Source organism: Paroedura picta, chromosome 7 (assembly GCF_049243985.1).
Source record: "Paroedura picta isolate Pp20150507F chromosome 7, Ppicta_v3.0, whole genome shotgun sequence".
NCBI lineage: Eukaryota > Metazoa > Chordata > Lepidosauria > Squamata > Gekkonidae > Paroedura > Paroedura picta.
In genome coordinates this window covers 82861561-82887769 of record NC_135375.1, presented here as the reverse complement: position 1 = coordinate 82887769, position 26209 = coordinate 82861561, and the positions used below count along the sequence as shown (strand labels likewise).

At 48.9% G+C, this 26209-nt stretch overlaps 1 protein-coding gene across 19 annotated transcripts in view; it reads left to right on the top strand.

Annotated features, from left to right (window-relative positions):
• Positions 1 to 26209, top strand: part of ELAVL2 (ELAV like RNA binding protein 2) — a 177390-nt gene that overhangs the window by 13133 nt on the left and 138048 nt on the right. For 4 of the 19 annotated variants that reach the window (XM_077345225.1, XM_077345214.1, XM_077345208.1 and 1 more), the window contains exon 1: positions 16231 to 16845. The exons of 4 other annotated variants lie outside the window; for them this stretch is intronic. The gene's annotated coding sequence lies outside the window, so the exon portion shown is untranslated. Of the gene's footprint in view, positions 1 to 16229; positions 16846 to 22379; positions 22522 to 23952; positions 24018 to 26209 lie in introns of those variants that run through there. 11 more of the 19 variants (XM_077345218.1, XM_077345207.1, XM_077345206.1 and 8 more) reach the window with 8 other exon arrangements.

The following is a 26209-nucleotide window of genomic DNA, read 5'->3' as shown; positions in this document are numbered from 1 at the left end:
GTTTATGTCAAGGGATTTAGAAGGGTGTAGCTCTGCTTAGGATGGCACCGCAAGTACTGGCTAAGGTAAAGGAAGCTTGCATTGCAGTACTGGCTAAGGTAAGCTTACAGTGTCATCCGCAGGTATGATGATGGTTCCTGTCTTTTAAAATGAAAACCAACGTTACTCCTTGCTTAGTGTACCTGGTCTGGTGCTCAGAAATGTATTGGCTAAACCTTCTCTCAGGGAGGTACAACTAAACGGTTCAACTTGCTGGGTACCAAGGCAGGGCTGGTCAGGGGGGCGAAATAGCACGTCTGCTCATCAGGAATCAGGAAGGAATACTGACACTCACCCTTAGATGAAGCTGATATTTGGAGACCCCTTGAATGTCAAAATGGCCAGAATGCTGTGTCAAAGGTGCTTGTCCCTGTTTTCCTACATTTGCACTGCCTTCCAGTTTGTTTCTGGAAGCAATTCAGAAGTGCTGGGTTGTTCCTGACGTTGTTTCTCACCTACAAAGCAGGGTTATGTTGATGGACCTCCTGCTCCCTTGGGCACCAGAGATCATTGTCTTATGAAGTCCTTTCTGAATCCCCAGATAATCTGATGTTGGCAGGCAGTGGCACCACGTCCCTGGAATATTCTGCCCCATGGGTTTTACTGGACACCTTCATTACTGGCATTCATTTGCAGGCAAATGCTTTCTGTACCGCAGCTAACACTCGCTCAATGTCTCCATGATTATTTTTCTGTTAGCCAGTTATGCTGTGAAGTTATGGTTACCGGGGATTTGATTTTAGTTGTTGGCATAGCTGAGATTATTTTTGCTACCTCTTCCGGGGCGGGGGGGAGATGGAAAAGCAAAACACACTTTTCTATCAGAGTCGAATGCCTGGCTCTGTGTGCCCCCCCCCCTCTGAAGCGTGGTGAATGGGAACCAGGGCAAGACCTCTTGACTGGCGGCCCCTCTATTATGTCTGTTTGGATAGATTCCCATGACACCTAGCTTATGATCTTAAAGGCAACAGGCAAGTTTATTGTTTGCCCAGGCTGATTGCGACTAATGTCCCTTCCTAAATTATTGCAGTTGCTTGTCAATTGTTTTTATCAATTTAAGAATTATTTTCCTGTTGTTACCTGTATTGATTTTTATAATTGTAAGCTAATTGGAGCTTGACCTAAGGAGAAGCAGCTAAGAAATAATAATAATACATTAACAGATTTTTAAACCTTTAGTGTAGGGTGGTCAGATGCCAATGAGGATAAGGTCCCTGTGCAATAATACCTGGGTAGAAGTAATGAAATTTGCTGTGTCAGTTAGGCAAGGAGTGTAACTCTGTGGTAGTGTACAAGTAGTGCATACAGGAGGTCCTGTTGGAATAGGCAAGGGCTATAGTATGCACAAGAGCCTCTAGTGGCACGGGGTGGTAAGGCAGCCAACGTGCTGTCTGAAGCTCTGCCCATGAGGCTGAGAGTTCAATCCCAGCAGCTGGCTCAAGGTTGACTCAGACTTCCATCCTTCCGAGGTCAGTAAAATGAGTATCCAGCTTGCTGGGGGGTAAACGGTAATGACTGGGGAAGGCACTGACAAACCACCCCGTATTGAGTCTGCCATGAAAACGCTAGAGGGCATCACCCCAAGGGTCAGACATGACTCTTTGCTTGGATACCTTTACCTTTACCTATAGTGTGCATAATTCAAAACCATACAAAGAATATCCAACAGGGGGCATGAGAGGAGATGTTTATTTGGCATAGTTAGGTTAGGAACTTACTGATGTTTTTCAAATAATCTCCTCCTATGTCTCAACAGGAGATTTCTTGCTCTTTTGAGCACTCTTCCTCCCTGCTTGCCTCCAGAATAAGGTAAAGCGGGACACCATTGACTGGGGTTGGGGTTCTTGATAAAAAATTTGGTCTATATGGAGCAACAAAAAGTTTCATAGAATGCATAGAACGCAAAAATAGTATTGTAATATATATTTTTAAATTTCAACATAAGTACAATTTGCCAGGTACCCCCAGATGTCCTTCCAAAAGTGGGACAATCTGGTCACCTTACTCCAGAACAGAACAGAATGAACAACAAACAATAGTTAGGGTTAGTTAGGAGTCTGTCTCTCATCTATCTATACAATGTTTGTTTCTCTTTATATGCAAATAAACATAAAACACAGCCCCCCTTTTCCTTGCCCCACCACGCTTTGCCTGTAATGCCCCATATGCAAATAAAAATCTAAAATTAAAAAATGGCAGCCACCATCTTAGAATCTCTCACACCGTGGTACGTCTGAGGGGCTATCGAGGTACAGAGCTGTACCTCAAGACAGTGGTTGAAGTGTGCCTGCACACATAAGCTCTCACCTTGAATAAATCTTTGTTGGTCTCATAGGTGCCATTGGACTCAAATTTTGTTGTGCTACTTCTGACCAACACGGTTACCCACTTGAATCATTCCGCCAGTCAGTAGAAAATACTGAATTAGGTAGCTCAATGGCGAGACTTAATATATCCTTTATTTTGATATTCAAACCCCATTTTTACCCCACCAGAAACCCAAAACGGCTTCTACCATTTGCAAGCTGCAGGTTAAGGAGCTTCCTAAATTCATATATCTGTATCAGTGAGCTAAGAAAGCCATATGCACTATAATTCAGTTGTTTATACAACAATTCATGCTTTGGCCCTCTGGCCTCCTAACTGAGAGTTCCCACTGAACCCAAGACCACCTCATTTTGTATCTGCACACCTCACTGAGATTAAAGGGCTATTTTCAGTAGCAGATCTTCTCCAGGCCTGTTTGCCCAAATCAGCTCATCGGAAGAAGTTAATTTTAATTGACATCAGCAAAAGAACTGGGCATCTTCTCAATCGTAGTGTTTGTTTGATGGTTTGTTTGTTTGTTTATTTCTAGACGGCCCCTCCCCTTGAGTCTGTTTACAACGGTAACTGAGTAATAGGACTCTGGGATACCAGTATGGTGTATCAAATGTTATAGTATAATAAGCAGACTTCTAAGGAGTCTTCAAACTTCAATTAGTTCTTTAAGGTCCAGAATATTAAACTGGTCCCAACGCATTTCGCTGTGTAGCTTTTTCAAGTTACATCAATGTCAATGTTCTCAACAGGAAAATTCAGTTTGGAGAAACAATCTCTTGACAGACTGTTACAACAAGGCATTCCAGTTCAAAGTTCTTTCCCCCCATCTCCTCAACATTTTGTGGGTCTCCAGGTTGCTACTGGAATTAAATCTACGAGAGGCAAGTGATGCAGATGGGGTGTGCCATTTGTCTCATGCTCCTCTCTTTCTGGCTGCCTAACAGGGCACTCGTTTTTCCTGAGCCCCCTTTTGTCAAAGAGATTGGGGGGGGGAAGCAGGGCAGTTGTCAGATTTGCCTGGTAGACAAGCTGCACTCTGTGTGTGATGAGGCTACTCTCCAGTGGGGAAAAGGGAAGGATTGCTTCCAAGGCTGTGCTTTTGTGCTCAGCGGCTTCTGTGCCATGCCTGGCCCTCTGAGCTCAACAGAGGGAAGAGGCATAAATTGTACAAGATGGCATGGGAGGTCAGCGCTTTGGAGCAAAGGCACCGTCTAGACAGGCTGTGAGGAAGCTATTCCCTCCCTATCCCCCAGCTCAACTGATCTTTTGCTTAGTCATGATCTCCCAGCTGTGCGGCAGTAATGGCCTGCTCCTAGCAATCCCACATGGCAACTAAATAGATATGAATAACGCAGCTACATGGGGACAGCCAGTTTTGTACATCTCTTCCAGCCAATCAGCATCCTCTCTCCTGGAAAGAACTACCCAATCATCTGCCATTGCACCTGTAGCCTTGCATCAAGGGCCTATTGCACAGAGAAGTGACTCCTGTGCTTCTGAGAAGGTGGCTTGTGGTAAAGGATGATGGCTGGAAGTCAAAGAGAAGCCTCCGTGGCATGGTGGTTAACGTGTGAGACTAGGCCCTAGGAGACCACAGTTCAAGCCCCCACTCTGCTGTGAAGCTTCCTGGGTGACCTCGGGCCTGTCACTCACTCTCAGCCTAACCTGCCTCCTATGAAAGTTAGTGTTGTGTCATGGTTAGGATCAGTGGGCTCTAATGTGGAGAGCCAAGTTCGATTCCCCACTCCTCCACCTGAAGCCCACCAGGGGGCCTTGGGCCAGTCACAGTGCTCTCAAAATTCTCTCAGACACACTGACCTCACAAGGTGCCTTGTTGGGGGGAGAAGAAGGGAAGGGGAAGGCAAGATGCTTTGAGACTCCTGTAAGGTAAGGGGAAAGCGGGGTATCAAACCCAACCTGATGGTGATTGTTGTTGTGAATATAAAATGGAAGTCAATGGAATGATATTGGCTCTCCTCGGGGAGCAAAGCAGGCTATAAATACCCACATAAATAAGAACACCTGGGAGAAAGTCTCCTTGAAGCCAGTGAGATTGACATCTGCTAAATATGGGACTGGGTACTGTTTATGTACACAGATTCCTTTCTAAAAAGGGCCGTTGTTGAGAACATTGTACCACTGTCATTGGAATATAAAAAATGTACATCTTTTCAAAGAAAATATCTGCCACGAATGTTCTAAAAACTCATTGGGATTGCAATTTAATTTGCAAGTCAGCCTTTGTTGAACATCTGATCCTCTCTCCCTCCCCCTTCCCCACACCCCAATAGCTGAAATGGCGCCTCTCTTTCAGAAGCCCTGTTCTGACGCAAAACCGTTTATCACCCCAGTGCCGAGCTCTAAAAGAATTGTTCTATTAAAACCGTAATTCCCAAACTGTGGGCCGGGACATGCTGGTGTGTCGCAAGGGAACGGCTGGCGCACCGAGAGAAATAAACAAATGCTGCCCACCGGTGTCTTTGGGCTTTCTTGCACAATAAATGATTCAGAGGTTATCTCAGGCTTCTTGGGAGAGCTGAGCAAGTGGCAGAGGGACCATGAGCTGTAGCTCCGGCTGAACTGAACCGTTTCCAGAATTGTAGAGGGAGAGCAAATGTTTCAGTGCTCCCCTCGTGCAAAACTCCAATAGCTTTCTGTACAGAAGGCAGTTTGTGGGTTTTGGTTTAGCTCTAGCCTATTCGCTTTCTCTGTGCAGGACAGAAATATTCAGATCTGAGGTTCCCCATCCAGCATGCAACCTGGGGTAGAACAGAGTGCCTTAGACCAGGGGTAGTCAACCTGTGGTCCTCCAGTTGTCCATGGACTACAATTCCCATGAGCCCCTGCCAGCACTTGCTGGCAGGGGCTCATGGGAATTGTAGTCCATGGACATTTGGAGGACCACAGGTTGACTACTCCTGCCTTAGACAAAGTCAGAACCTGGCTCTATAATCCTGGGCAGAGCTGCAGACTTCTACATCCATGCAAGTGGGTGTTGCTCTTCTTAGGACTGTGCCGTAGCTTTATCAAGGTCAGCATTGTCTACTCTGACGGACTGCCCAAGGTCTGAGGCAGAGGTCTATTATATCTCCTGCCACGTGATGCCAGGGATTAAACCAGGGACACGCTGCATGCGAAGCAGAGGCTCCGCCACAGGGCCCATGACTTTCCCTTAACAGTCTACTCCTGGCTCAATGAAAGGGTCCCACCATTTGGACAGGCTGACTCCCCAAACATATGCATGAAGAAGGGAATCCCAGACTATTTCAGCTGCCTAGAAGCCAGAGCTTTCTATGCGGGAAGCAGCCACATAAAAGCAAGGGAGCAGGCAATGCAGGCATTTCTTCACGTATACTCTGTATGTTCCCACAAAGGGGGCCACAAGCAGCTTACAATGTTATTCTGTAGCCCTCTGTTTTTATCCACACAACAACCACCTTGCGAGGCGGTTAGACTGACAGGGATTGACTGAGGACTCCCAGCGAGCTTCCATGGCAGAATGGAGATTCGAACCCAGGCCACTCAGATCCTAGTCCAGTATTCGAACCATGCTGGCTTTATCTATTTGATGGGCATGTCTATAGATATATATATACAAGCATGTAATCTGCTTAATGTTTTATTCAGCGTTCACAGAGGAATGGGATTTTTAGATTTTTATTTCCCCTCAAAAGCATTCATGCCTACATTTTCCATACAAGACTAGTGGTGCTGGAGATCGACTTCATAAAGGAGACAATATTCTCAAACTGGATGTCCACCAATTAGCTCTATTTAAAAACCAGCTCCCTCCAGGATACTCTTGTTTGGCCAGCAATCAGTATTGGGGCACTTCAAAATCACTGGCCATTTTTGAATATCCTAAATGACTTCAAAAGTAATCACCATTTCCAGCTTGGCTGTGCAATCAAGCCCAAAAAAGAGTTGCTATATAATTATCCTCTACTACAATTGCCATTCTTTTAATGAGTAGTTTAATTTCTAAGATGAGAAACCTCTCTACGTTAAACCGCCTGGCAGCCCTGGCCTTTAGTCCAGCAGTTCCCAACCTGAGGCCCTCTGGCCACATGCGGCCCCCGACCTCTTTCTGTGCGGCCCTTGACTTGGACATCAATGACTTGGCTAACCAAAAACAGCCACAAAAATCACACTGACTAGGTAAGCACATGCAGCTAAATAAAAGGATTCCACAGTAAAATATTGTTCCAATATGGATTGCATTAAAGTTAAGACTTCTTCATTTACCTTTGAATGTTCACTTTTGAACTAAATAAGTAGGTTAATAATTTTGGTACATTTTTGTTTAAGATGTATCCCTCTTTAGGCACTGGGCACACTAATGCAGCCCCCATGTGCCAAAAGGTTGGGGTCCCCTGCTCTAGTCTATATGGAAAGTATTGTAGTTGGGGATTTGGTACACACACAGTCATTATACAATGCAGTCCAAGGCTTAGCTTTGAAGGCTTGATCCTGGTTCAAAATGCTTGATGGCAGAAAGAAGGAATGGCCAATGAAGCATTTATTTAGCAGTATCAACAATAAGTCCGATTGCCATTACAGAATGAGTGATATCAGCACGCCTGTTCTCCAAACAAAGCCAATTGAAGCCATAGGATGAAATAAAAAGTGTTATGACGCAAATACACCTTGGAGAGCCATTTGCTCAATTGCCCCCAGTACTTGCTAATGAACTCCACCCAGACACAGGGGGAAAAAACATTTCCTAATGGATTTGCTAATGAACTCCACCCAGACACAGAAAAGGAGCTTCCTAGCTCCAGCCCCTGGAAGACACCCAGATACTACAGTAACATGAAACATTACAACCTCCTCCCCCCAAAATAAAATGCCCAGCAACTGATCACACAGTCCACACTTTGGCATGAAGAGACTCCCATCTTGCTATGTCCTATCTCTGAAGATGCCAGCCGCAGTTATTGGTGAAACATCGGGGATTAAAATTACCAGACCGTGGCCACACAGCCAGGAAAACCCATAGCAGCCAGTTGACTCCGACTGTGAAAGCCTTCGACAATTCATTGCCCCTCAGTGCATTTAGCCGATGACAGTGCCTTCCTCGTATTGATCAGGGGCTGGTGGCTTAGTAACCTTTATCTGGCATCATAGCAGCAGAAGACATTTGGACAATTGTGGTTTAAAGCAGGGCGGCATGATCTGGAATGAGGGAATCAAGCAAAAGATGCAGTCTTAGAAAAGTGGCAAAGCTTTATGGATTGATACCAATTGATCAATAATGTCTCGGTCTAGCAATGCCTTCCCGTGTAGCCACACACTAAAACTGGAATCACGGCGGTGTTTTGTAAGTGAGCAACTGGAACGATTTTCAGCTGTAAGAGGGAAATATAGGTTTTCTATACAATCGTTCAAATTAAGTCCATACAGGCAAGGTGCTGCACAAATACTATTGCACCATGATTGCGCAAAATCTTTAAAGCAATCTCAACCCATTATAATCAATGGGACTTTCATTGCATTCTCTTCATATCAACGCTAAATGGTGTGCAGGCCAAATCTAGGAAGTCAACTGATTGATGCCAGAAAGAATCAGAAACGACCAAGGAGGCATTTGTTTTGCATTAAATCAATGTATTCTGGTTAGTCTTTGGAGTGACCAAGCGTGTGAGCTTGGAAGCAGGCAAGGTTTTCCCTATGGAACACCTTGGACAATTGTCCAGGGCTTCATGCTGGGGGATGAAGAGGAAGGTGGTGGGCTGGCGAGGGTAACAGAATATAGTGATGGGAAATAAAGTTTGAGCCTAACATGTGTCATACATTATGGAAAAGGAGAGCTTTATTGCCAAGTTGGGGGAGGGGGAGAGAGAGAATAAAGAACATTAGGATAGGGTCATTTTTCCATTTTGCCCAAGGCCTCAGAATCATTAGATCTGCCACAGCTCAAAAGTCCCTGGTATGAATCTCATCTCAGCTGCAGACTCATGAGACCTGTATAATCCTGTCCACACATATGTGGGATTAAGCCCCACTGAATGTCAGAAGATGTGTGAGAAAGAAAGAACCTATCAGTGAGCTCAAGCAGCTCCTGTCCCTTTTTGCCTCAAAAAGAGCTTTCTAGACTAAGATTTTTGAGCATCATGACTGAGGTAGGTCCAATTGCTTTATTTAGGTTGACCTCCCTTGGAAAAATATAAGATATAAACAATCGTGCTCCCTTCCTTAGGGGAGAGCATATAATGTGACTTGCCTTTGAGTAAACATGCAAATGCTGCCTGTTTTGCAACACGTAAAGGATAAAGAGTCATCTTTGCTATAAAACTGGGGGTTTGTCTTTTCCTTTACATTTTTTTAAAGTATTCCATTTACTCTACCCCCCCCCCCAATGTCTGGTGATCTCCAGGGATGATCCTCCTTAATTTCAGCAATGGAACTAAGCCAGGAACCTTCAAATCCTCCTCTGGCTTCTTTCTTGTACATTTGGTGCCTTAATCTCTTGATGCCGTTAACAGTACCAGCCTCCTTTACAAGCTTGTTGTTAAGCATTACTGAGCGAATGTATGACAAACTTTGCACACTTCAAACAAGCTATGCAAATGCCAAGCATTCGCATATTCTTTGCATATTAGCAAAATGATATTTCTGAAGGTGGCAGACACATTCCACAAATACCATCCCTTAGTCTGAAAGAGCACTGCTTTATGGTTGGAGAGCTGTATTTATTTTATTAGATTTTTATACTGCCCTTCCATACGGCTCAGGGAGGTTTACAGATAAGGTCACGGGGGGGGGGGGGGATACATGGAACGATCTAACCTATCATCAGCATGACTCTTTCCGGCAAGCCTGGCTCCTGTTGTCTCCATCATGGACCAAGGTGGCAATTCTAGACATTCTTGGAAGTTAGATCATTGAACACTTGGCAGTTTGTTTCTGGGTAAGACCAAAAATCATCTCACTCCGTTCTTTCTGTAAGATCATAATTTAACTTCGTTCCTCCCATTTCACCAGGTGTGTTTAAAGTAACCATGGTATGACTTTAGTTCTCATAGGTACGGTCATTATCGAAAGATCTAATTATATCAGGCATGGAGGTTTCTTTCTCTTTTTTTAATGTAGTAGCTAGTAATGGGCAATAGTCATTATTTTACAGCATTATATTATTAGCAGAACAATTACGGCAGGAGAGATTTTAGTGCAAGGCGTACTTTTTGCTTCCTTAACTAATGGCATTCAAGCATTAAAGTCATGTTCCTGAAATTCATTCATAGATTTGTTTTAACTTTTCATACTAGAGGTGCTTGTTAATCATCACAGTAGCAAGCATCCCCTCCCTCCCTTTAAAAAAAAAACTTCTCCAAACAATTTAACTACTTACTAAAGTACCTCCGCCCCCCAAACATTGGGTCCTGGGATGCTTTATATTAAATAATAGCTGTTTACAGTTCTTTTTGAAAAGAGGATTTTTTTAAATGTAATACAACTGCATAGTACTGCTGTATGGCCACTCCCTTATCTGTTTTCTGTCATTTGCATAGAAGGAAGCAAAGGTGTTGTGCTCTGGACAGTTTTGTTTGAAGGCTGGCTAAAGCTGCAGGCAGTCAACCACTCCTGCCAGACAAATGGCTTGGCAACAGAAGGCTGGTATTGAAAAGTAGACAACCAAGCAAGTTAAGCTTGCCTGTATGTTCTGCTATTGTCTGTGCATAAATACCAGTGGTATAGACTTGTGTCTTCTTGGTCAGGATCGCCCTTCTCTGGTCTTCTGTTAATGGTCACTTGGTAAACTAAGGATGCTGAAAAAGGAAACGGATTCTCTCATTTGCTACAGCTGCTTCGTTTACGGGCTTGGATACATGTTGTATAAAGGCAAATGTGGCCTCCTCTTCTTGTGCTGGTGGGACATCCGTAGACCACAGTGGTTATCTGGCCTGGCTTTGAGACAGCAATCTGGAGGGCAGACCTGGGTGTTCTGTTGTTCACCCTGTCAAGATCCACACTTGGTGCTTAATATCTCAATGAAGTTCGAGCTGGGAAACTACAGCTTTACTTGGGGTGCCTCAGCCTCTGAGAAGGGAGGTGCTTGCATCCCAAGACCATTTCTTCCAGGTAGCTCTTCTGAGAACTGACTGGTACAGTTTCACTTTCAGAGAGGGACGGTTTTCCTGTGCATTAGGGACACACACAGGGTTCAAGCCGGAAGCCACATCACTTGTACCATGTGACCCAGTGATCCTCAGTGCAGACAGCTGTCGGTCTAAGATGCAGGGCCTGGAGAGAAGTGAAGGCACCCAGAATGCTTGAGAACTGCCCAGGTGTGGCTATTGTCAGCAGTTCTCTCCAAAGTACTGATAATTCTGCAAGGGCCCAGAACACGCACTGTCTCCATGAGCCTGCAAAGTGGTCGAAGGCATCGCCCCGCATTGCATTTAACCGGTGAGGTGCCTGAGAAAAGAAGGCTCCGTCCCGCAATGGTGGGGCAAGGGAGGTTTCAGCTGGAGCAGGCTCAGGCCACGCGTCCTTTTCTCGAGCTCAGCGCTTTCCGTCTTGAATGCTAAACGCACACAGGAAGTCTTCCTTCCGCATGAGGTATTTCCTTCACACTAAAGCTCAATCCCAACACTATTTGCCTTCCAAAGAGGAGTTGTTGCTTAGGCACACCGTTCAGCATATGGCTCCCTCCCTCCCACCCCCCTCCCTTTCCCCCCTTGCACCAATCCCGTAATTATTCCAAAGCTCATTAGTCAGGTTTCCCCAGGCCTCTTTTAGAGATGACGTTGCTCATTCATGATCCCTAAGGGAGAGGGCTGCCCATGTGGATGGAGGCCAACTTCTCCTTTACACATTTCCTGAGGTCTGCATTTACACCCCCATCTATAAGGCAGTTCAGTTTCCCCTCTAGAGCTGGGTGGGATTGCAGTGGGGAGCGAAAGGCCAGTGGTGTCGCAACTCCAGGGAAGATCCTGGGACTTTCGATTCCGTCCCCGACTCGCGCGTCCCTTAAGGACGGGAAGGCTCGGCCGGCCTGTCTTCCTCTCCCTTCGTGTCTTCTAAAGCAGGGCTCAGCCAAACCTTCCCTGTTCGAAAAGCGGGGGTTGACTTTCGCCGTCTGGGATTCCACCCGCGACTGTCCCTGCCCTCTCCCCCGCCCCGAGTCCCAACTTCTGACTGTACAGCACCGGTTTGTATTTCTTTACTCTTAGGGAGCTGGCTCCGGGGCTGCTGCGGCCTCACCGAGGCTGAAGTTTGGCGCATTGCACGCCCTCCCCCCCCCCTTTCAAGTGATTATCTGTCAAGGACCTCTTGAGCCATCTCCATCTCTGCAGCGCGCTGATAAGACAGCTGTTTCTCTCGCCGCCGCGTCTCTCCGGGCCTCGGTCTGTCTTTGGGTACAAACTGTGGCTTTGTTCGCCTGGCCTGGTGCTGTCACTTTCTCTGTTGTGCGGGCGTTTGATCCGAGCACAAAAGGGGGGAGGGAAATAGAGAGAACAGGGGAGGCAGAGGGCGGCGGGACTGATTGCCTGGCTGATAGGAAGGTACGGTCTCTCCCCCCCCCCCCCACACACACACACACACTCCTTTTTAAAAAGGAAACGCGTGTTGCACCCAAGTTGAAGGGGAGCTGTGGGGAGAAATACTCGCTCGCATAAGCCGCGTAGAAGAAAGCCCCCCCCCCCTTTAAAATTCCAGCCAGGGATAACAACCAGTTTCTGCCGGGAAAGCAAGCAGATGGCTTGCTCCAACCTAAACCCAAATAATGATCATTTATCTTTCCTTTCAAGAAGTTAAGGGATTGCTGGTGCCCTTGTCTGGAAGGAATCATTCCCCCCCTCCCATTAGCCTTCTTTCCCTCCCCCACCCTTCTCCATACCCATCATTCACCGGGAGGAGAGGGGGAGGAATAATAGCATTAAAACTGTGAGTGAGTGAGTGAGAGAGAGAGAGAGAGAGAGAGAGAGAGAGAGAGAGAGAGAGCATTGCCACGTGAAAGCTTACAAGTCAGACCTAAACTTGGCTTCAGCATAGAGAGGGCGACCCTGTATATGTTGATTCGGAAGTAGCACCCCCCCTCCCCGTTCTAAGGGATGCCCTCCCCAAAAAGTGTGCGCTTTGGTTTCCGCAGGACATGGGTCCAAGACAAGGTATATAGAAGCACCGCGGAAAGAACAGGAAAGCACACACTTTTTCTGTCCTAATATTGTGGGGAATTTGTTTGGTACAGTGTGGTGATTTGGTATCTTGAACCATGGTGAGAGTCTGAGGCAGCCCTGCGTGCTTGCTATACACTCTCATGACAGCCGCCGTGCCCAGTAACGTAGCCAGTAACCCAGAGGACTCTCAAAGAACGCTGCTTCAAAGCCCGATCTCCCCATTCATGCAATTTCGCACCCCGGCTGTACTAAGTAGCAACTATCTAGCTGAGACAATAAGCGCAGGTCAGACCCCAAGTTCCAGCGATAAGGTCTTTCTTTCGCTCGCTCGCTCTCGCTCACTCTTTTTCACCCTCCCCCAGCTGAAATCACCTTCCCTTGGAATCGTGGGGAATCGATCTTAAAAGTGATGTTCTTTGTGGCTAAGATAAAACAATAGCTTGCCAAGAAAGATTTCAGGAAATTAACAAATGCTTGACTTTATAACAGCCGCTTTTTACGCCTCCGTGATTCTTTTTGTAGGCTTGGCGGCGAAGGGCAGCAGGAAAGGGGAAAGGACGAGACAGTAACGCGCGCAGGACACGCTTGGGTATCTGTCCATGGTCCTGAAGCATTCCCAACTTGGCGGGCAGGGGGGAAATGCTGTGTATTGGCTCCTTAGATTCTCATGCGGCTTCCTGGAATTTCCTTGTTTTGTTTCCCTCCAGCCTCCAGAGTACCTACTCTTACCTACTCTGCCTACCTATTCTTATCTACCGACTCTTAGCACAATTACTGTCAAAGTTAGCCTGCTGAACCAGGTATATCCTGTACAGACATATTTTTTGTTTGATTGTTTGATTGCTGAAGTTACCCAGTTGCTATTCCATATTCTTGTATTTAGTTTGTTGTTGAAAAGGGGGAAAGGGGACTCAATGCTGCCCATATGCAAAAGTTTTGCATATGCTTTAAAAGAAAAAGAGCGAGCCCCAACGCGTGTGTTAAGTTTTATTATGTGACTGCCGACTTGGGTATGGAGCAAAAGCCTCAGAAGAAACTCTTGTGTAACTTGGAAAGTAAATGACTCCCTCTTTTGTGCCCGCCGTTTTGATGTTTCTGGAAATACAGATTTTACTTTGGAAAGTGGTCTGGAAGGACAGATCCATCCACCCAAGATAGTTGGGGACCGTTGTCTATACTAATTGTCTGCAGAGGAGGATAGGGGAATAAGGAGGGATCCCAAAATGATTTTCCTGGTCATAGTGACAGTGGAGGAGTTTCACTCACTATGTGTTGTTGTTGTTGTTGTTGTTGTTGTTGTTATAGTTCGGATAATAAGAAAAGGGAGGGTCCCTACAATGTGGACTTCTGTGCCCGATCACCTTCAAGAAGCCCCACTTAGCTCTTGGCAAATTTCATTTCTTCTTTCTTAACCACTGAGAATTGTAACTGTTCAGAGCTTCTGTTAAGCTGTTGCTTTTGAAAACTTAGCAAGAGCCTTTTCAAAAAATCGATTGGATGGGAGAGAATGTCAGTTCACTAAACGGTTTAGGTCCTGGCATTTCACAAGGTTGCCTTTCTTCGACAAAGCTGCCACTCTTTGTGGAATGTGCCTGAAGTGGTAACTTTGGGCTCAGAAGTAGTGAGAAACTCCTCCTCGGCTTATGCCTGTCGATAGCAGACGGTGCCCTTGCTTGTGGCCTCCTGCGTTCTCCCCCATCTTCCCAAGGCCGATTGGCCACCCCATCATCAGGCTTCATCAAAAGATGATTCTGAAGGAGGGGTGTGTCTAATGGAGGGCTGGGGGGGACAAAAACCTCACCTTCTGTTTACTTGTGGGAATCGTAAGGGAGCATAGCAGGACGCTGGGAATGACTTGGCTAGAACTGGATAACTGCCCACTTCCCCAAATTTAAAAGGGAATAAAGCAAGAAGTCCAAAGTATGTAATGGGTTGTAGGCATCTAGCCCCACAGTCTGCGTCTTTGGAGGGAGAGTCATACCCAAGGCTTCTAGGAAGGCACCAGACCCTTCTATGATATTTTAGTTTAGGATCTCTTTCAGCCCATAACCCCCCCCCCACACACACACACACATACACACACACGCCTGAAATCCAATTTTACTTCCAATAAGTTAGGGCTAGGCTGAAAAGGCAGCGAGACTCTAGCCCAATTGGAAGGGTTGGTTTGACACCGCAATGCCCATCACTGCACGCTACCGGGCAAATCGGAACATCGACGTTCCCCGTGTTGGTCTCCGTGGCTGGCGGCGTCGAGAGAACAGGGATATGATCTGGACCAAACAGCCGGTCCATTCCTCCTGCGGAAACACTCAAGGGCAGCTCCTCGGGAGCACTAATTGACGCTGTGCCGCTCTCCTGACTTGCCTCTCTTGCAATCTCTCCATGCAAATGCTGGGTCGTGTTAAAGAGACGCCCGAGTGTGTGTGTGTGTGTGTGTTGATTTTTCGAGGACTTCCAGTTTTGCAATTAAAAGGCAGAGCGGTTATTTCCCACCGCCCTCCTCCCCTCCCGTCAACCTAGAACCGAAAGCCTTTCCTGCGCAGAGAGAAGCCAGGCTGAAATACTGAGGAAGGACACGGAAGGGCAAAGCTTTGGAAACGCTAGGTGCGTGTGGGGGGCGGGGGAGGGGGGGATGCCTCAGGCAAGGGAGAGGGGGAGATATCAACACTGGTCTTCCCCAGCACCAAGTCAGGAGAGCTTCTGAAAGGTGCGCGCCTGTGTGAATTGTCATCGGCAAAGGCTCCTTTTAAAAGGTCTGTCGTCCAAGAGGAACAAATCTCTCAAGAAAATCCTATGTAGAGATACTCTGCATGCCCCCCAGTAGACTGGAGTCCTTTGCATAGGACTTAATTTTCACCTTGTTCTTCATCACCCTTCAGCATCCAGTTGTGTGTGTGGTGTGTGCGGGGGGAGAGGGGGAGTGAGAGTTTGAGATCACAGCTATGACGGGTAAGAGTATAGGGTCTGAAGTTGTCATTGAAGAGGGTTGCCTCTAGAACTTCCCCAAGTATCAAGTTCTGGTTAAGGCCACGCCAACCCAGCTCTTTCGTCTTGCTCTGGTTCCCCAAAGGATGACACCCACCACCACCACCACTCCCCCGCGCGGATTTTCGGGGCACCGAGGATTAAAGGGAATGTGTATGCGTCCGGGACTGGGCAGGGGAAAACTCATGTAAAGCACCTGCACCGGGATAGGCCACCCACTTCTCTCCGGCTCTAGAAGGGTGCGGGGGGACTAATACATGCTCCCCAGTTGAGACGTTCGGTCGCTCCGACGTGCTGTGCAAAGCCGTGGCAAGCTTTCCCATGCGGACGGCATCCCTCTAGCCCAGGAAAGTTTTCCTCCCAAAAGAGCAAGGGGATGGGGAGGGGTGCGGGGGAGGGGTGCGGGGGAGGGGAGGGGGGAGGAAGAGAGCTAGAAAGAGGACACCCGCCTGCCCGGCAGCACTGCCAACGGCATCCCGCGTCGCTTTGCCCCGGACGCTGCCTCTCCCCCCGTCTCTGTCTGTCTCTTTGCCTGCTGCCCCTGCGCTGAGGATGGTATCGCTCGGCTCAACCCACCCTGAGCAGGGACTCCATTGAGCCTGCCGGATTGACACCGCGCGGCAGCCAATGGAGTCGGGCCGCTTCGTCGGGGCGGCGCCAAGGCGGGCTCTTCCGACCAATGGGAAGAGCGAGAGGCCCGGCGAGCATGTTCAGTTGTCTCTGGCTTCGGCGTATACTTCCGCGCGTGGCACCCGGGATAGGTGGGAGAGCCTGGCACGGCTGCAGAGACACATACGCGCGCACACTCGTGCGGAAGCAGAGGAGCGCCGGGTGATACGGTTCCTATAAATCTGTGATCCAGTCCACCTCCCATTTAAGGCGTCCTCCCCCCTTATGCCTGCCCTCAGTTAAGAGATGCAGCAGCTTACTTCGATTGGGAGCTGCTAGAAAGAAAGCAGGAGGCAGAGCGAGGGGAGGCTTTAAGAAGCCCTCTGTCATTCCCTTCCTTCCTTTGTTCCTACCTTTTAATTTCTCTTCCCCTCCCCCCTTTTGGTTGAGTTGTGTTGTCACGGAAGAACGTTACGCTCCTGTCACGCTCCCTTTTTTTTTTTAAGTTCTCCCCCCCTTTTTTTAATCCCCCCTCCCGATTTCTTTTAGCGCTGCGGGAGTGGAGAAGAGAAGCTTTTTATTTATTTTTTTTGTTTTTTTTTCCTCCATTTTTTTTAAAAAATTGATTTTCTTTACAACTGTCTGCAATTTAGGTTTTGGGGTGTTGTCTTGAGACCTTTACCCATCTGCTTCTTAAGACTGATCCTTATTGGGAGACCCTGCATCGTTACTTTATTATTTTTTAAAAGCCGAAGAAAGAAAGGTAAGTGGCGCTGTTATTCATATTGATATCTGGGTAGCCTTTCTGTAACTGTTCAGCTGGCTGTGCACTAGATACAAAGAAATGCTCAAAGTGCATGCCGTATAGCATTAAGTTTCTCGCACACGCTTGTGCTCGGGGCTCCAGCAGTTCGTGTCCTCTGCAGTGGGCTCATAGGCTAGGTGTATGTTCTGACTCCTATAGAAATCTCAGGATGAAAGAAAGAGGAGGAAGCGCGGATGTGATCCGATCCGATTTTATTCTATCATTTAAGCAGGTACAGTGCAACACTGCGCCGGATTACTCCGGTCTAAATTCAATGAGCATCGACTGGAGTAACTGTGCCCTAGGGCTGCATTGTTAGACACCCACCCTGAACGTTCACGGGGCTCCAGGTAGATATAAGCAGTGAGCTGGAGGTGTAAAGTTCATCGCCTTAAAAACCCAAGTCGGATCGTGAAATGCATCGCAGGCGTTGGACCGGCGGGAAGCACCCAGCAGCCCCCGGCAGGGCGGATGAATGAATGGAGCGTGTGCCGCTTTGAAGAGCTTAAACCGGCGTTTGCAGATCAGCCGGGATAAGCTCCCGAACTCTAATTGCATTAGCCATTTGGTGGCTGGGGAGGAAAAAGGGAGGGGGAGAAGCCGCGAAAGGAAAGGGCTTGGGAGTCGGGACTGGCCAGACCGGCACATCCCGGTGGTTCGGCGGATGCTCCGAGACATGCCGGGATATCACAACCCCGGGGTGGGCAGGGTAGGAGAGCCAGACTTTTAAAGAACCTTCCAATTACAATTATAACGCTCGACCGGGAGGGCTGAGCTTTTATATCCGGGAGACACGATTTTTCTTTGTTCTGAGGAAGCGGAGGGTGGTGGTGATTGGGGGGGGGGGGGGGTGCTTCTGTTCTTGATGCCGCCGAAAGGCATTCTGTTGGGGAGCTCTGCTCGAGGCTGTCGAGCGAGGGATCCCCCACCCGCCACCCTGCCCGCTGTCCTTGGTCCTGAAAGGGGGCGGCGGCGTTGTTCAAGCCCAGAGTCAAAGGAAGACGTCCCCCTGAAGCCAGAAACCGTAGAGTCAGCCCAACGCCGAGCCTGTCCTCCCACCAGCCCCCTCCTATTGTGAAGCCGACACCATGCTAGAGAGGACGGCCGAGGCGTTGCTGGTTCGGAACCCGCGGTCGTTTTGCCGGCTGTCAGCATGTAGACTCCTTTTGTTGGATAGGGAAGAGCGAGGCACACCACCCCCTCTCCCTCCTCCCCCGGCGGCTGTTTGAATCTTGCATGAGAGAAGTTAGCGGCGAAGGAAAGACAATGTATATATGGGGCGTGGGGAATGTGGCCAGGCATTGACTAAGACGTCTTTAAATATATCTATATCTATATCTCCTTTTACTATATTAAAGTGGCTGTCAGGCTTTCTATCGGGGGCCGGCACGGGCGCTGCCATTGTGGCTTAATTTATGCCCAGCACGTTGCTGTGTGTGTACCCAACCGATTTTTACGGGAGAGAAGGCTCCCGGTGGCAAATGGGTAGCCTTGGACTCTTTTCCTTTCATTTTGGGTTTCTTCAAGTAGCTGCGGGAGGAAGGGAAGGAGAGAAGGAAACTGGACTCGAGGCGTTTGGATGAATAATGGCAGGTTTACACGAGCCGGTTTGAGGAGAGGAGGGGGAGGAAGGGAGGCTGAAAAGGCCCCCCCAGCCCTTGGGCGAGCTTTCCCAGGACGCGACGGTCCCTTTGCGGGTTAAACCCACAAACACACCCCTCCGTGCCATGAAGTGTGGCTGTCCCTGTGTGATATACCGGACATAAACGCAAGGGAAATCAATGCCGCTCCACATCACGATCAGAATGTTTTAGATATTCTGAAAGGCTGCGATATTCAGCTGCGCTCTCGGTAGAGGAGGCATCGGTAGGATTTCTCTGGAGTAAGCAGCTGGTGTGCGTGTGCGAGAGAGAAGGGGGGGGTGCCTTTAGATCCTCCTCAGGGGACAAAAGAGGATCTCCGCCATTCTTAATTCCAAGCAGGCACAATAGAGGGAATCTTGCTGCTGCTGCTGCTGCTGCTGCTGAGCCCGGGGATTGTCGACTCCAGTCCGTGGCACGCGAGCTTTCTCCAGCCTCGCCTTCTCGGAGAGGCTGCAAAACGGGCATTTACAGCAGCGCGGCAGGTTAGCGTTGCGAAGTTAAAAGCCACTTTGCTTCGGCGAGGGCACGCCTTTGAAAATCCGAGCTCGACCCACCCTGCCACTTCCAAGGGAGCGTATTTACTACGGAGAGGACGGGGGGCTGTAGGGATACAGCGTGCAGACACAGCTGTTGGGGAGGCGGGTGTAGCTCTCTCCCCCCTCCCCCAAATACGCGACAGCTTTTAATTTTTTCCTTAAAACTGGTCGTTTCTGCACCTTGGCTGCTGAAAGCGAGCGCAAGCGCCCACTCCAAAACTATAGAGGGCTACACCGGTTTCGCTCCGAAAGAAGGAGCACGCCCCTCCGATCCTTATTCCACGCGTCTTGCTAGGTCCCCCACAGGCCTCCTTGTGTGTCCAAACCAGGTCGCTTTTAAGGGCGTGCGAAGATGGTCACGCACCGTCCTGCCGCCTGTCTCCGAGCTTCAAGGGCATCCTCTCTGCAAACCGCCCCCCCTGCTTCCTTCTGTGCTCCCCCCCCCTTCCTCTCCCGGGCCGGTTGTGCATCGGAAATTGCTCCCGCACAGAGTGGGCAGGTGACCGCCATAAGCCTCCTTTCAAAGGGCTTCGCGAGGGGGCAGGTGCAAGCCCAGCCATCTAATTGTCGGCTGAAGGTCATGCTTTCGATGACTTAGCCAGAAGCCGGGCAAACGTTGCATTGCGAGTGCCCGGCGGGCAGGGCTCCGGCCGAGTGCTTTGGAGAAGGGGGGGGGGGGAGGCAGAAGGGCCCCTTCTCCTTGCGAGTGGCGACTCTAAGGCTGCAGACCTCAAATCACTTGCTAGGCTGTAATTCTTCCTTTCTGATTTGGAACTACACTCTAGATCCACCTGCCTGGCTTTCCATCTTGGCCGGCTGTTTTAGGAGCCTGCAGCTATACCGGCCTGGAGCTGTATATTCCCGAAGCCACGAAACCCGGCCTGATTTTAGGGGTTTAGGACCTGGAGTTCCATGAAACTGATGTCTTGCATGGGAACTGGGTAGGATTTGCTTCCAAGTCGATGGTCCTGGGAGGATCCGGTCACATTTCGGAAGCAACCTTGGAGTAGATCTCTCCTTCTCACCAGGGCTCAGAATTGCTGGCAGGCGAGCAAGGTCTTAAGACTGCAATCCTCGACTCAGTTACTAGACAGTAAGGCCCATTAAGGCTTCTTCGACCTATACTGGTTTAGGATTGCATTGTACGTGGCCTGAAGGACTGCAGTTCTAACAAAAGCCAACTGCATAACCAAGTCTCTTGCGACAGGTTGGTGAGAGAGCCAGCAAGTCATCCACCTGAAAAATGATTGCAGTCCAGAAAGCACTTAACCCAGTTTGGAACCAACCTGATTGTGGAGATGGAAAGATCTAGCTCCCGCCCCCTTGCTTTGCCCACTAGATATTCTGTTCCAGTTGGTAAATTCTGCCATGACGGCTTAAGTGTTATAGGGGTGAGAGTCTTGAATGCCCCATCCCATTCTCTCCCATTAATCTTTAACGAGACTTTCTGTACAGCTAAGAGGTTTGGTGGACTGCAGCCAAAACCGCTCATTCGAAGCCATCTACTCCAGAGTAAGTCCCTTGGCCTGTAAGATTTCACACAAGGCCGGCTTTCTTCTTCCTTTGACATGTTTACTGGGAGTAAGACTCTTGAACCTCTGCCGCACTTAATTCCCAGAAAGGATTTCACCCTGGCACCCATATTGGGAACGATGATCCCATGCAGGAAGCCGGCCTGTTAGTCATACCCATCTACTCCTACTTGCTGAGGGCTGCCTCCGAAGGACCTACCGCAGCGTTCACGTGGACAGTCTCCCAGTAAGGGGTGCACGGGATCCATCTTCAGCTCCTACGCAGAGGTAACCCATTCATTTCAACGAGATTTACTTTCTAGCAAGTATGCAGGATATGGTGTGCCTTAGTCGTGCAATCCCAATACGTATTTACTGGGAAGGGGGAAGAACCAAACCCACATTCTTGAATGGCTCTTCGACTCAGGAAACTCAGCACAGGACTGTGGCCATCCTCCCGATCCTATACGTCCACACCTGGGAGAAACAGCTTTGGGGAGCACCCCTGCTGTCCTTCTGAGGAAGCATGCATAGGATCGGGTGGTGAGTTGAGGACCTTCGCAGCCCAGCCGCCCGATCCTACTTTCTGGGGAAGGTAGGAGACCGATTTCCACACGGCCCATTGGCCCCACGAACGGACCACTGCAGCCATCCCTGCAGAAGACTGATTTCCTAAGGAGGGGGGACCACCAAAGAGAGAAGCCCCATTGTCTTTGGAACGCCCCTTCGCTAGGAAAGGCGAGGACGCGTGGAGCGTAACAAGTCCGCTGACCAGAAAGGAGGAGCGCGGGGCTCTTGCGGAGGAGGCCGGCCCTTTCTCCCGGGAGTCAGAGGTCACTCACTTCGTCAGTTGCACCGGAGTGCCAGCGCCATTAAGCCGATCCCCCTCCCAGCACAACAGAAAAGCCCAGGAGGGGAAGGAGGCGTTGGGAAGGGAGAGCAGCTTCCCACCCGAAGGGCCTCCTTCCAGTGAGGATCTGACGGGAGCTTGGCTTGAACCGGCCTCTCTCCCCTCTCCTTTCGAGTGGAGGCGCATTTCAGGGCTTCGTGTGAAGAGGGCTCTGACTCCCGACAGCAGCTGCTGGAATACATTTCACGAGTCTTGGAGGCACCACTAGGCTGCTGCTGCTGCTGCTGCTGCTGCTGCTGCTTAATTTTGCCACTCCTGCGTAACAGGGCTGCCCATCTGGAACCGAATCTCTGCCTCGGATCGCATTACACGAGGCTTGCACAAAGCAGCGGCTCCAGATGAAGGTGCCTTGTACTAATCAGGCCTCTAGCCTCTCAAGGTCAGCCGAATCCCGGGATCTCAGGTGGAGGTTTTTCCCCACATCAGCTGCGAGCAGGGGCCTGTTAGCCGGAGAGAGCAGGATTGCACCTGGGCGCTTGCTCTTTCCCATACCCCCCCCCCCCCGCGCATTTTAACGCGTGCAAACGTTGCCAACCTTTGGCCGACGATCGGGCCAGATTAATGGTGTGAAGGGGATGAAGCGCTAATAAGGATTCAAATTATACTGCATTTGGTCTCATAAAGACAAAAGTGTTTTTTCCCTTTCATGCTATGCTCACAACAACCCTGTGAGGCAGGTTGGGCTGAGAGAAGGGGGAAATTGCCCCCACTCGGCCATTGGCTGAGTTGGGAGGCTAAAACGCTCGAGTCTTCCGAGCTCTGGCTTTTGCACTGCCGCCTTTTGAGAGTCCCAGCCTATCTCCTGGGGCTCTTCCCCTTCTGCGCAAGCGCTCTGCTATGTTGGCTTTGAGTGGGGGCGGAGCCTCATCGCTCTTTGCAAGATTAATTCCGCCCTCCTAGCAGCGCGCAGGCGCAGCTAGTTGTCATTCAAGCTGCTCGAAGGCGAAGTCCTTGTTTTTCCCGCCCGCGCCGACCTCCTGCTCTTGTGCAGAACGCTCCGGCGGAGTCTTCTTGCACGGAAGCAGCCGCTTGCTGTAGGTGTGACTTTTGTTCCCCCTTTTCCCGGGGGTGGGCTTGAACTGAATTTACTGGCCGGGCGAGATGGAACAGAGTACAGTTGTGGGTGCTGTTTTGGGGGAGGCGGATTCCATTGGCTCTTAAGTCGAAGCGGGGTTTTCCCTCCCCTGGCTCCCACGCGCCTTCTTTCCCGCTTGTTGTGCGTGCTCTTTGCAAGTAAGTCTGGCTCCCTTCGGTAGGCCTTTTCAGGCAATGCACGTTGGATTGCAGCTGAAGTTACGACTTCACGTTGCCGGTTTAGCAGGCACGCCGCTCATCGCCCTTCGGCAGCAGGTAAACCAAATAAAAATGCTAAAAAGTCTCCCCCCCCCCCCGCAGGCTAAGCTGCGTAGACTTGATAAATTCACCCTAACCGGGGTGGCACGATTTCCCTGGGATTCATGGGCGTCACTGCCAAGGAAAGCTGCCGTCGTGGCTTGTCCAGCGGGACAGTTTTACTGAGCTCGCCGGGGTTGCAAACACGCTGAAGCATGCACCGGTGAGGCTTTGGAGCGCACTTACTCGGGGGCAAGTCTCCTTGGGCCCAGTCCGGTATTGGTTCTACGAAGGGCTGCGATCTTATCTGCGGGTGAGCTGCGCTCGTTAGAGGCCGCGCTTGCTTGCTTGCTGGGGGCGGTGGGGAGGAGGGAAGAGAAGGCTTCGCGGGGCAGCTGCACCCATTTACCCTTTTGCGCATTTTTCCCTTCTAGAGAGAAGGAGCTCTCCGCCTCCCACCCCGGGCCAAGCCGGAGTTGTTCGAGTGCTTGCAAAAACAACAGCAAAGGCCGCTCGAAGGTGCGGGGTGGCCGCCTGGTTGGAGCGGCGCTGCGCACTTTTGCTCTTGCGCGCGGGGAAAAGGCGGGGCACGGAGCGCGCCGCGGAGTGCCCGCAGAGGCCGGGCGCGAGGCCTGCGAGAAGCTGCCGAGCCACGTGCCGCTCGTCCTCGCTCCCTCTCCCCCAATTCCCCCCGGCTGTGCGCGCGGGTCGCTGCGAGCCCAGGTGGGAAGCGATTGCCCGGGCCGCTCACTAATGGCCGGCCGAGGCGGCTTTGAGTCAGGCTGCCTTAATGGGCCCGGAGAGCACCTGATGGTAGCTTGACCTTGGCCTGCTCGAGTTTACCCTTCAGCGGGCCTGTTCACTTCGGCCACCCCCACCCCCTTAGGCCCTTGAGTTCGACTCCAGCTCCTTTTCTCATTCGGGAAAGAGGGAAACAACCTGGATTAGTCTTCTTTTTCTTTGGTTGCCGCTGCTCTCGCAACAGAAAGGGAGTAAGGTGGTTTCTTCCTTGCCAGTCCTTTGCACACTCGGGAGAGGAGGCATGAGTAAGGCAGGGAAGTGCCTGAATCTTGATCCGAAATGGTTTCCAGTTAAAGGACGGAGGGCGAGGGGCCAAAAGCAAACATCACAACATGACTTAGTTGAAGTTGTATGCCTATCAGCCTGCTGTGTTAAGTTAAAGCAAGAACATACAAAGGTAAATTTTAATGCCAGGCAGGTAATATCTGATGGGTTTTGGTCAGAGTTGTAATGGGAGGGGGTGGTGTTTTTGGCTTCAGACCAGTTCTTTGCCATCTCTGTGTGTGAGAACTACAGACCATTTTACAAAACTTACTGCAAGTGCAAGAAAGAGCAAAAGAGCCATGGAAGCTGATAATGGCAAGACTGTGTAGTGTGTTCTGATAGTGTGTTTGGGAAATTTTAAAAAGGTCAAGTCATTCGCTGGTCAGAAATTTGGGAGCCTAGATTAAGACCGCATACATCTGAACATCCAAGGGGTGGTGAATGGCCTGCAGCATTGCAAGAGGGTTTTGCGTGATTTGGCTGGTGCTCCAGTTCATAATTGAATGATATACCTGCAGTCTGATGTGATGCAATCCTGCTGCATGTCTGCATCTTTACCGTGTGTGTGTAAAACAGGCTTACCTTTGCTTTTTATTAAGAAGACTACTACTTACAAGGAATAAGCTTGCACAGGGTCAGGCCTTTCCTCCGGCAGGGATTATATGTTTGCTTATGTGCAGAGTAGCTTCTATGGTTATGAGTGTGATGCTTGTTAGGTCCATTTTGCTGAGATTGCTTAGACTCTAGCTGGGTGTTTAGACTAAATGAATAACAGAAGGAATACAGACATTTCTAAATGTCACCGATGCAGCTGGAACTTTAGTCTGACTTACATTGTTCAAGAGAGATGGTGAAGATTCCGAAGTTCTTAGCACTGGGAGAGGTGAAGGGGATAGTGGGGGATAGCAAAGAGCAGCTGTTGCACTTAGTAAACTGAGTTACACTCAGCAGAACTGGGAGCTGCATGCGGATGCAGCTGGTGGGAAGAGTTCACCCAAGAAAGAACTTGCTGGAGCTAGCAAATGCTGAGGTGTGACGGGGGTGTGTTTGTGTGAGTGAGCAGGCATATGAAAAATAGCATATTTTCACAAGTCTGTAATCAGGAATGTAGAAATGTGTTAAAATGCATTGACATGGCTGGTGTTACATTTCTCAAAACTACAGAAATATAGGGCACAATTCAGTCAAAGTTATTTTTGACTTTGTCTCAATGGGCGTGTGTGCTTCACTTTTTCATTGAATTGGTGCGGATTCTGAGTGGTTAATCTGGCTGGATTGTAACTAGTCTCTCACTCAGTAAAGCTTACTTGAAACAGTACCCTTCTGTGCTGGCAGATTAAAAATTGTGACCTTAGCTGAATTTTCCATGCTTACTTTTACTTCTGTTATGTTACGCCACCTGTATCAGTGACGTTCCTTTGACATGTTTCTCTTGTTCAAACATTTCTGCATATAATGCTTCAAGTCTGACTATATTTTTTGGGCAAGAGGGAAGCCTATTTTATGAGCACCTGGATTCTTTGCTTTTGTAGTTGCCTTTTCTTTAATGATTTGGCCAGCTTGGTACTCCAGAAACAAACCAACCCTTAAAAACCCTATTAAGTTTATAATATTTGCCAATTGGAAAGCTCCTCTGGAATTACTTTAATGGCTAATAGCAGCAGGAGTGGTAAAGATGCAGATGGTAGAGCTTTATTGTGGTAAAACAAAGCACCTCCTGATCTTTCCTAATTTTCTTGGGCGGGAAAAATCAGAAAATGTATAAAAGCACTGAAAAAGCCTGTAAAGTATTTTGCTTTCAAAATAAACAAGCTGCTTTTACTGTCAGAGTTTAACTTACTCATATGATTTTTATGTAAGGCAAGATCCAAAAGTAGAAAACTATTCTGTAGACATATACAACATACTCAATGGTATGTTTAACAGTTACTGATTTTGTCTACAATTCATGTAGCATTGAAGAGTCCAGTGTTAAACTTTTACAGCCAAGTATGCTACTGTTGGACAGTCTCAAATCTTGTACATTTAGTACAGAATTATTTTTTTTACATTTTCTTGTTAAACAAGCAGTCCTAAGGTCACATAAGGTACAGTGGTTTGCCTTTTCCCCTCAGTCCCATGTATATGTACACAATGCCATGTATATTTACACAAATATATGCCACATTTTACCATTTTTGTATGCCAATGAGTTAAATGACACCTTTTATGTTGAAGCTAGTCATTCAGCAGTGAAATTGACTGCCTAAGGAGGTGGTGAGCTCCCTCTCACTTGACAGTCTTCAAGCAGTGGCTGGACAGATACTTATCCTGGATGCTTTAGGA